Source organism: Haliotis rufescens, unplaced genomic scaffold (assembly GCF_023055435.1).
Source record: "Haliotis rufescens isolate VD_foot unplaced genomic scaffold, xgHalRufe1.0.p SCAF_6, whole genome shotgun sequence".
Taxonomy (NCBI): domain Eukaryota; kingdom Metazoa; phylum Mollusca; class Gastropoda; order Lepetellida; family Haliotidae; genus Haliotis; species Haliotis rufescens.
This window is the reverse complement of record NW_025964334.1, coordinates 26549131-26556630: the sequence shown is the minus strand read 5'-3', so window position 1 is coordinate 26556630 and position 7500 is coordinate 26549131. Positions and strand designations below refer to the sequence as shown.

The 7500-nt window shown below is 40.1% G+C and overlaps 18 non-coding genes across 18 annotated transcripts; all 18 read left to right on the top strand.

Annotated features, from left to right (window-relative positions):
• Window positions 1-115: 115 nt before the first annotated feature.
• On the top strand, window positions 116-187 carry Trnaq-uug. The gene has a single exon. It is a non-coding gene; the product is annotated as a tRNA-Gln (tRNA).
• A 443-nt stretch (window positions 188-630) lies between these two features.
• Trnaq-cug lies at window positions 631-702 on the top strand. The gene has a single exon. It is a non-coding gene; the product is annotated as a tRNA-Gln (tRNA).
• A 269-nt stretch (window positions 703-971) lies between these two features.
• Trnaq-uug lies at window positions 972-1043 on the top strand. Its single transcript has one exon. It is a non-coding gene; the product is annotated as a tRNA-Gln (tRNA).
• A 443-nt stretch (window positions 1044-1486) lies between these two features.
• Window positions 1487-1558, top strand: Trnaq-cug. Its single transcript has one exon. It is a non-coding gene; the product is annotated as a tRNA-Gln (tRNA).
• A 269-nt stretch (window positions 1559-1827) lies between these two features.
• Trnaq-uug lies at window positions 1828-1899 on the top strand. The gene has a single exon. It is a non-coding gene; the product is annotated as a tRNA-Gln (tRNA).
• Window positions 1900-2332: 433 nt separating this feature from the next.
• Trnaq-cug lies at window positions 2333-2404 on the top strand. The gene has a single exon. It is a non-coding gene; the product is annotated as a tRNA-Gln (tRNA).
• A 269-nt stretch (window positions 2405-2673) lies between these two features.
• Trnaq-cug lies at window positions 2674-2745 on the top strand. The gene has a single exon. It is a non-coding gene; the product is annotated as a tRNA-Gln (tRNA).
• Window positions 2746-3014: 269 nt separating this feature from the next.
• Window positions 3015-3086, top strand: Trnaq-uug. Its single transcript has one exon. It is a non-coding gene; the product is annotated as a tRNA-Gln (tRNA).
• Window positions 3087-3529: 443 nt separating this feature from the next.
• Trnaq-cug lies at window positions 3530-3601 on the top strand. The gene has a single exon. It is a non-coding gene; the product is annotated as a tRNA-Gln (tRNA).
• A 269-nt stretch (window positions 3602-3870) lies between these two features.
• Window positions 3871-3942, top strand: Trnaq-uug. Its single transcript has one exon. It is a non-coding gene; the product is annotated as a tRNA-Gln (tRNA).
• A 433-nt stretch (window positions 3943-4375) lies between these two features.
• Window positions 4376-4447, top strand: Trnaq-cug. Its single transcript has one exon. It is a non-coding gene; the product is annotated as a tRNA-Gln (tRNA).
• Window positions 4448-4716: 269 nt separating this feature from the next.
• Window positions 4717-4788, top strand: Trnaq-uug. The gene has a single exon. It is a non-coding gene; the product is annotated as a tRNA-Gln (tRNA).
• A 442-nt stretch (window positions 4789-5230) lies between these two features.
• Trnaq-cug lies at window positions 5231-5302 on the top strand. The gene has a single exon. It is a non-coding gene; the product is annotated as a tRNA-Gln (tRNA).
• A 269-nt stretch (window positions 5303-5571) lies between these two features.
• Trnaq-uug lies at window positions 5572-5643 on the top strand. Its single transcript has one exon. It is a non-coding gene; the product is annotated as a tRNA-Gln (tRNA).
• A 443-nt stretch (window positions 5644-6086) lies between these two features.
• On the top strand, window positions 6087-6158 carry Trnaq-cug. Its single transcript has one exon. It is a non-coding gene; the product is annotated as a tRNA-Gln (tRNA).
• Window positions 6159-6427: 269 nt separating this feature from the next.
• Trnaq-uug lies at window positions 6428-6499 on the top strand. The gene has a single exon. It is a non-coding gene; the product is annotated as a tRNA-Gln (tRNA).
• A 443-nt stretch (window positions 6500-6942) lies between these two features.
• Window positions 6943-7014, top strand: Trnaq-cug. Its single transcript has one exon. It is a non-coding gene; the product is annotated as a tRNA-Gln (tRNA).
• Window positions 7015-7283: 269 nt separating this feature from the next.
• Trnaq-uug lies at window positions 7284-7355 on the top strand. Its single transcript has one exon. It is a non-coding gene; the product is annotated as a tRNA-Gln (tRNA).
• Window positions 7356-7500: the final 145 nt, after the last annotated feature.

Sequence of the window (7500 nt, the reverse complement as noted above, 5' to 3'; positions counted from 1 at the left end):
TTTTCATCAATCCAGTACATGATAAATGATAGACACACACAAGAGTGTGTCCCAAGTTGCTTGCTCTTGATTCCATTGTAAAATTATCGATACGCATTATACACGTCCTTCAACTGGTCCCATGGTGTAATGGTTAGCACTCTGGACTTTGAATCCAGCGATCCGAGTTCAAATCTCGGTGGGACCTACTTTTTTAAAGTAGAATATTGCCAAATTCCTGAAGTGCGTGAAAGATACGCGCCAATGACTTCAGCAAACGAAGGCCACTTTCATTGATGATTATGGCCGTTTTGAAATAACAGCGTCTGAAATATACATTTCCTAACTACAGTTGAAAAGAAATACAAATCAGATGGCTAATGATATGCATAAAAAGACAGTATCGAGCACCTCTGGCAAGAGAGAAGACAGAAATGAAATAGCGAGAAAAAACTACTGATTCAGTTTATGGGATACTTTAAAGTGTAGCACCTATGTCCGGCGCGTGTACCACTTGCACCACACCAGAACTACACCTTAAAACATCATTCATCATATTTGACAAGTGTGATAATGGGACAGTCACACGCCTCTCTGCAGAAGGGATTTGGAGTAAGTTGTAATACCGAGGACTTTCAGTGTGAGATAAGCGGTTCTATGGTGTAATGGTTAGCACTCTGGACTCTGAATCCAGCGATCCGAGTTCAAATCTCGGTAGAACCTACTGCGTTCTTTTGCAGGATTTTAAAGATGATTTTCATGTGGCAGACACAAGCAATAAAAAGTCAGCAAACTACTTTGGACAAGTAGAACTACCTTTACACATCTACATCACTCACACAATTGTAATGTCAAACAGTAATCCCACCTTAATGTTTTTTCATCAATCCAGTACATGATAAATGATAGACACACACAAGAGTGTGTCCCAAGTTGCTTGCTCTTGATTCCATTGTAAAATTATCGATACGCATTATACACGTCCTTCAACTGGTCCCATGGTGTAATGGTTAGCACTCTGGACTTTGAATCCAGCGATCCGAGTTCAAATCTCGGTGGGACCTACTTTTTTAAAGTAGAATATTGCCAAATTCCTGAAGTGCGTGAAAGATACGCGCCAATGACTTCAGCAAACGAAGGCCACTTTCATTGATGATTATGGCCGTTTTGAAATAACAGCGTCTGAAATATACATTTCCTAACTACAGTTGAAAAGAAAAACAAATCAGATGGCTAATGATATGCATAAAATGACAGTATCGAGCACCTCTGGCAAGAGAGAAGACAGAAATGAAATAGCGAGAAAAAACTACTGATTCAGTTTATGGGATACTTTAAAGTGTAGCACCTATGTCCGGCGCGTGTACCACTTGCACCACGCCAGAACTACACCTTAAAACATCATTCATCATATTTGACAAGCGTGATAATGGGACAGTCACACGCCTCTCTGCAGAAGGGATTTGGAGTAAGTTGTAATACCGAGGACTTTCAGTGTGAGATAAGCGGTTCTATGGTGTAATGGTTAGCACTCTGGACTCTGAATCCAGCGATCCGAGTTCAAATCTCGGTAGAACCTACTGCGTTCTTTTGCAGGATTTTAAAGATGATTTTCATGTGGCAGACACAACCAATAAAAAGTCAGCAAACTACTTTGGACAAGTAAAACTACCTTTACACATCTACATCACTCACACAATTGTCATGTCAAACAGTAATCCCACCTTAATGTTTTTTCATCAATCCAGTACATGATAAATGATAGACACACACAAGAGTGTGTCCCAAGTTGCTTGCTCTTGATTCCATTGTAAAATTATCGCTACGCATTATACACGTCCTTCAACTGGTCCCATGTTGTAATGGTTAGCACTCTGGACTTTGAATCCAGCGATCCGAGTTCAAATCTCGGTGGGACCTACTTTTTTAAAGTAGAATATTGCCAAATTCCTGAAGTGCGTGAAAGATACGCGCCAATGACTTCAGCAAACGAAGGCCACTTTCATTGATGATTATGGCCGTTTTGAAATAACAGCGTCTGAAATATACATTTCCTAACTACAGTTGAAAAGAAAAACAAATCAGATGGCTAATGATATGGAGTATCGAGCACCTCTGGCAAGAGAGAAGACAGAAATGAAATAGCGAGAAAAAACTACTGATTGAGTTTATGGGATACTTTAAAGTGTAGCACCTATGTCCGGCGCGTGTACCACTTGCACCACGCCAGAACTACACCTTAAAACATCATTCATCATATTTGACAAGTGTGATAATGGGACAGTCACACGCCTCTCTGCAGAAGGGATTTGGAGTAAGTTGTAATACCGAGGACTTTCAGTGTGAGATAAGCGGTTCTATGGTGTAATGGTTAGCACTCTGGACTCTGAATCCAGCGATCCGAGTTCAAATCTCGGTAGATCCTACTGCGTTCTTTTGCAGGATTTTAAAGATGATTTTCATGTGGCAGACACAACCAATAAAAAGTCAGCAAACTACTTTGGACAAGTAAAACTACCTTTACACATCTACATCACTCACACAATTGTAATGTCAAACAGTAATCCCACCTTAATGTTTTTTCATCAATCCAGTACATGATAAATGATAGACACACACAAGAGTGTGTCCCAAGTTGCTTGCTCTTGATTCCATTGTAAAATTATCGATACGCATTATACACGTCCTTCAACTGGTCCCATGGTGTAATGGTTAGCACTCTGGACTCTGAATCCAGCGATCCGAGTTCAAATCTCGGTAGAACCTACTGCGTTCTTTTGCAGGATTTTAAAGATGATTTTCATGTGGCAGACACAACCAATAAAAAGTCAGCAAACTACTTTGGACAAGTAGAACTACCTTTACACATCTACATCACTCACACAATTGTAATGTCAAACAGTAATCCCACCTTAATGTTTTTTCATCAATCCAGTACATGATAAATGATAGACACACACAAGAGTGTGTCCCAAGTTGCTTGCTCTTGATTCCATTGTAAAATTATCGATACGCATTATACGCGTCCTTCAACTGGTCCCATGGTGTAATGGTAAGCACTCTGGACTTTGAATCCAGCGATCCGAGTTCAAATCTCGTTGGGACCTACTTTTTTAAAGTAGAACATTGCCAAATTCCTGAAGTGCGTGAAAGATACGCGCCAATGACTTCAGCAAACGAAGGCCACTTTCATTGATGATTATGGCCGTTTTGAAATAACAGCGTCTGAAATATACATTTCCTAACTACAGTTGAAAAGAAATACAAATCAGATGGCTAATGATATGCATAAAAAGACAGTATCGAGCACCTCTGGCAAGAGAGAAGACAGAAATGAAATAGCGAGAAAAAACTACTGATTGAGTTTATGGGATACTTTAAAGTGTAGCACCTATGTCCGGCGCGTGTACCACTTGCACCACGCCAGAACTACACCTTAAAACATCATTCATCATATTTGACAAGTGTGATAATGGGACAGTCACACGCCTCTCTGCAGAAGGGATTTGGAGTAAGTTGTAATACCGAGGACTTTCAGTGTGAGATAAGCGGTTCTATGGTGTAATGGTTAGCACTCTGGACTCTGAATCCAGCGATCCGAGTTCAAATCTCGGTAGAACCTACTGCGTTCTTTTGCAGGATTTTAAAGATGATTTTCATGTGGCAGACACAACCAATATAAAGTCAGCAAACTACTTTGGACAAGTAAAACTACCTTTACACATCTACATCACTCACACAATTGTCATGTCAAACAGTAATCCCACCTTAATGTTTTTTCATCAGTCCAGTACATGATAAATGATAGACACACACAAGAGTGTGTCCCAAGTTGCTTGCTCTTGATTCCATTGTAAAATTATCGATACGCATTATACACGTCCTTCAACTGGTCCCATGGTGTAATGGTTAGCACTCTGGACTTTGAATCCAGCGATCCGAGTTTAAATCTCGGTGGGACCTACTTTTTTAAAGTAGAATATTGCCAAATTCCTGAAGTGCGTGAAAGATACGCGCCAATGACTTCAGCAAACGAAGGCCACTTTCATTGTTGATTATGGCCGTTTTGAAATAACAGCGTCTGAAATATACATTTCCTAACTACAGTTGAAAAGAAAAACAAATCAGATGGCTAATGATATGGAGTATCGAGCACCTCTGGCAAGAGAGAAGACAGAAATGAAATAGCGAGAAAAAACTACTGATTGAGTTTATGGGATACTTTAAAGTGTAGCACCTATGTCCGGCGCGTGTACCACTTGCACCACGCCAGAACTACACCTTAAAACATCATTCATCATATTTGACAAGTGTGATAATGGGACAGTCACACGCCTCTCTGCAGAAGGGATTTGGAGTAAGTTGTAATACCGAGGACTTTCAGTGTGAGATAAGCGGTTCTATGGTGTAATGGTTAGCACTCTGGACTCTGAATCCAGCGATCCGAGTTCAAATCTCGGTAGATCCTACTGCGTTCTTTTGCAGGATTTTAAAGATGATTTTCATGTGGCAGACACAACCAATAAAAAGTCAGCAAACTACTTTGGACAAGTAAAACTACCTTTACACATCTACATCACTCACACAATTGTAATGTCAAACAGTAATCCCACCTTAATGTTTTTTCATCAATCCAGTACATGATAAATGATAGACACACACAAGAGTGTGTCCCAAGTTGCTTGCTCTTGATTCCATTGTAAAATTATCGATACGCATTATACACGTCCTTCAACTGGTCCCATGGTGTAATGGTTAGCACTCTGGACTTTGAATCCAGCGATCCGAGTTCAAATCTCGGTGGGACCTACTTTTTTAAAGTAGAATATTGCCAAATTCCTGAAGTGCGTGAAAGATACGCGCCAATGACTTCAGCAAACGAGGCCACTTTCATTGATGATTATGGCCGTTTTGAAATAACAGCGTCTGAAATATACATTTCCTAATTACAGTTGAAAAGAAATACAAATCAGATGGCTAATGATATGCATAAAAAGACAGTATCGAGCACCTCTGGCAAGAGAGAAGACAGAAATGAAATAGCGAGAAAAAACTACTGATTCAGTTTATTGGATACTTTAAAGTGTAGCACCTATGTCCGGCGCGTGTACCACTTGCACCACGCCAGAACTACACCTTAAAACATCATTCATCATATTTGACAAGTGTGATAATGGGACAGTCACACGCCTCTCTGCAGAAGGGATTTGGAGTAAGTTGTAATACCGAGGACTTTCAGTGTGAGATAAGCGGTTCTATGGTGTAATGGTTAGCACTCTGGACTCTGAATCCAGCGATCCGAGTTCAAATCTCGGTAGAACCTACTGCGTTCTTTTGCAGGATTTTAAAGATGATTTTCATGTGGCAGACACAACCAATAAAAAGTCAGCAAACTACTTTGGACAAGTAAAACTACCTTTACACATCTACATCACTCACACAATTGTCATGTCAAACAGTAATCCCACCTTAATGTTTTTTCATCAATCCAGTACATGATAAATGATAGACACACACAAGAGTGTGTCCCAAGTTGCTTGCTCTTGATTCCATTGTAAAATTATCGATACGCATTATACACGTCCTTCAACTGGTCCCATGGTGTAATGGTTAGCACTCTGGACTTTGAATCCAGCGATCCGAGTTCAAATCTCGGTGGGACCTACTTTTTTAAAGTAGAATATTGCCAAATTCCTGAAGTGCGTGAAAGATACGCGCCAATGACTTCAGCAAACGAAGGCCACTTTCATTGATGATTATGGCCGTTTTGAAATAACAGCGTCTGAAATATACATTTCCTAACTACAGTTGAAAAGAAATACAAATCAGATGGCTAATGATATGCATAAAAAGACAGTATCGAGCACCTCTGGCAAGAGAGAAGACAGAAATGAAATAGCGAGAAAAAACTACTGATTCAGTTTATGGGATACTTTAAAGTGTAGCACCTATGTCCGGCGCGTGTACCACTTGCACCACACCAGAACTACACCTTAAAACATCATTCATCATATTTGACAAGTGTGATAATGGGACAGTCACACGCCTCTCTGCAGAAGGGATTTGGAGTAAGTTGTAATACCGAGGACTTTCAGTGTGAGATAAGCGGTTCTATGGTGTAATGGTTAGCACTCTGGACTCTGAATCCAGCGATCCGAGTTCAAATCTCGGTAGAACCTACTGCGTTCTTTTGCAGGATTTTAAAGATGATTTTCATGTGGCAGACACAAGCAATAAAAAGTCAGCAAACTACTTTGGACAAGTAGAACTACCTTTACACATCTACATCACTCACACAATTGTAATGTCAAACAGTAATCCCACCTTAATGTTTTTTCATCAATCCAGTACATGATAAATGATAGACACACACAAGAGTGTGTCCCAAGTTGCTTGCTCTTGATTCCATTGTAAAATTATCGATACGCATTATACACGTCCTTCAACTGGTCCCATGGTGTAATGGTTAGCACTCTGGACTTTGAATCCAGCGATCCGAGTTCAAATCTCGGTGGGACCTACTTTTTTAAAGTAGAATATTGCCAAATTCCTGAAGTGCGTGAAAGATACGCGCCAATGACTTCAGCAAACGAAGGCCACTTTCATTGATGATTATGGCCGTTTTGAAATAACAGCGTCTGAAATATACATTTCCTAACTACAGTTGAAAAGAAAAACAAATCAGATGGCTAATGATATGCATAAAATGACAGTATCGAGCACCTCTGGCAAGAGAGAAGACAGAAATGAAATAGCGAGAAAAAACTACTGATTCAGTTTATGGGATACTTTAAAGTGTAGCACCTATGTCCGGCGCGTGTACCACTTGCACCACGCCAGAACTACACCTTAAAACATCATTCATCATATTTGACAAGCGTGATAATGGGACAGTCACACGCCTCTCTGCAGAAGGGATTTGGAGTAAGTTGTAATACCGAGGACTTTCAGTGTGAGATAAGCGGTTCTATGGTGTAATGGTTAGCACTCTGGACTCTGAATCCAGCGATCCGAGTTCAAATCTCGGTAGAACCTACTGCGTTCTTTTGCAGGATTTTAAAGATGATTTTCATGTGGCAGACACAACCAATAAAAAGTCAGCAAACTACTTTGGACAAGTAAAACTACCTTTACACATCTACATCACTCACACAATTGTCATGTCAAACAGTAATCCCACCTTAATGTTTTTTCATCAATCCAGTACATGATAAATGATAGACACACACAAGAGTGTGTCCCAAGTTGCTTGCTCTTGATTCCATTGTAAAATTATCGCTACGCATTATACACGTCCTTCAACTGGTCCCATGTTGTAATGGTTAGCACTCTGGACTTTGAATCCAGCGATCCGAGTTCAAATCTCGGTGGGACCTACTTTTTTAAAGTAGAATATTGCCAAATTCCTGAAGTGCGTGAAAGATACGCGCCAATGACTTCAGCAAACGAAGGCCACTTTCATTGATGATTATGGCCGTTTTGAAATAACAGCGTCTGAAATATACATTTCCTAACTACAGT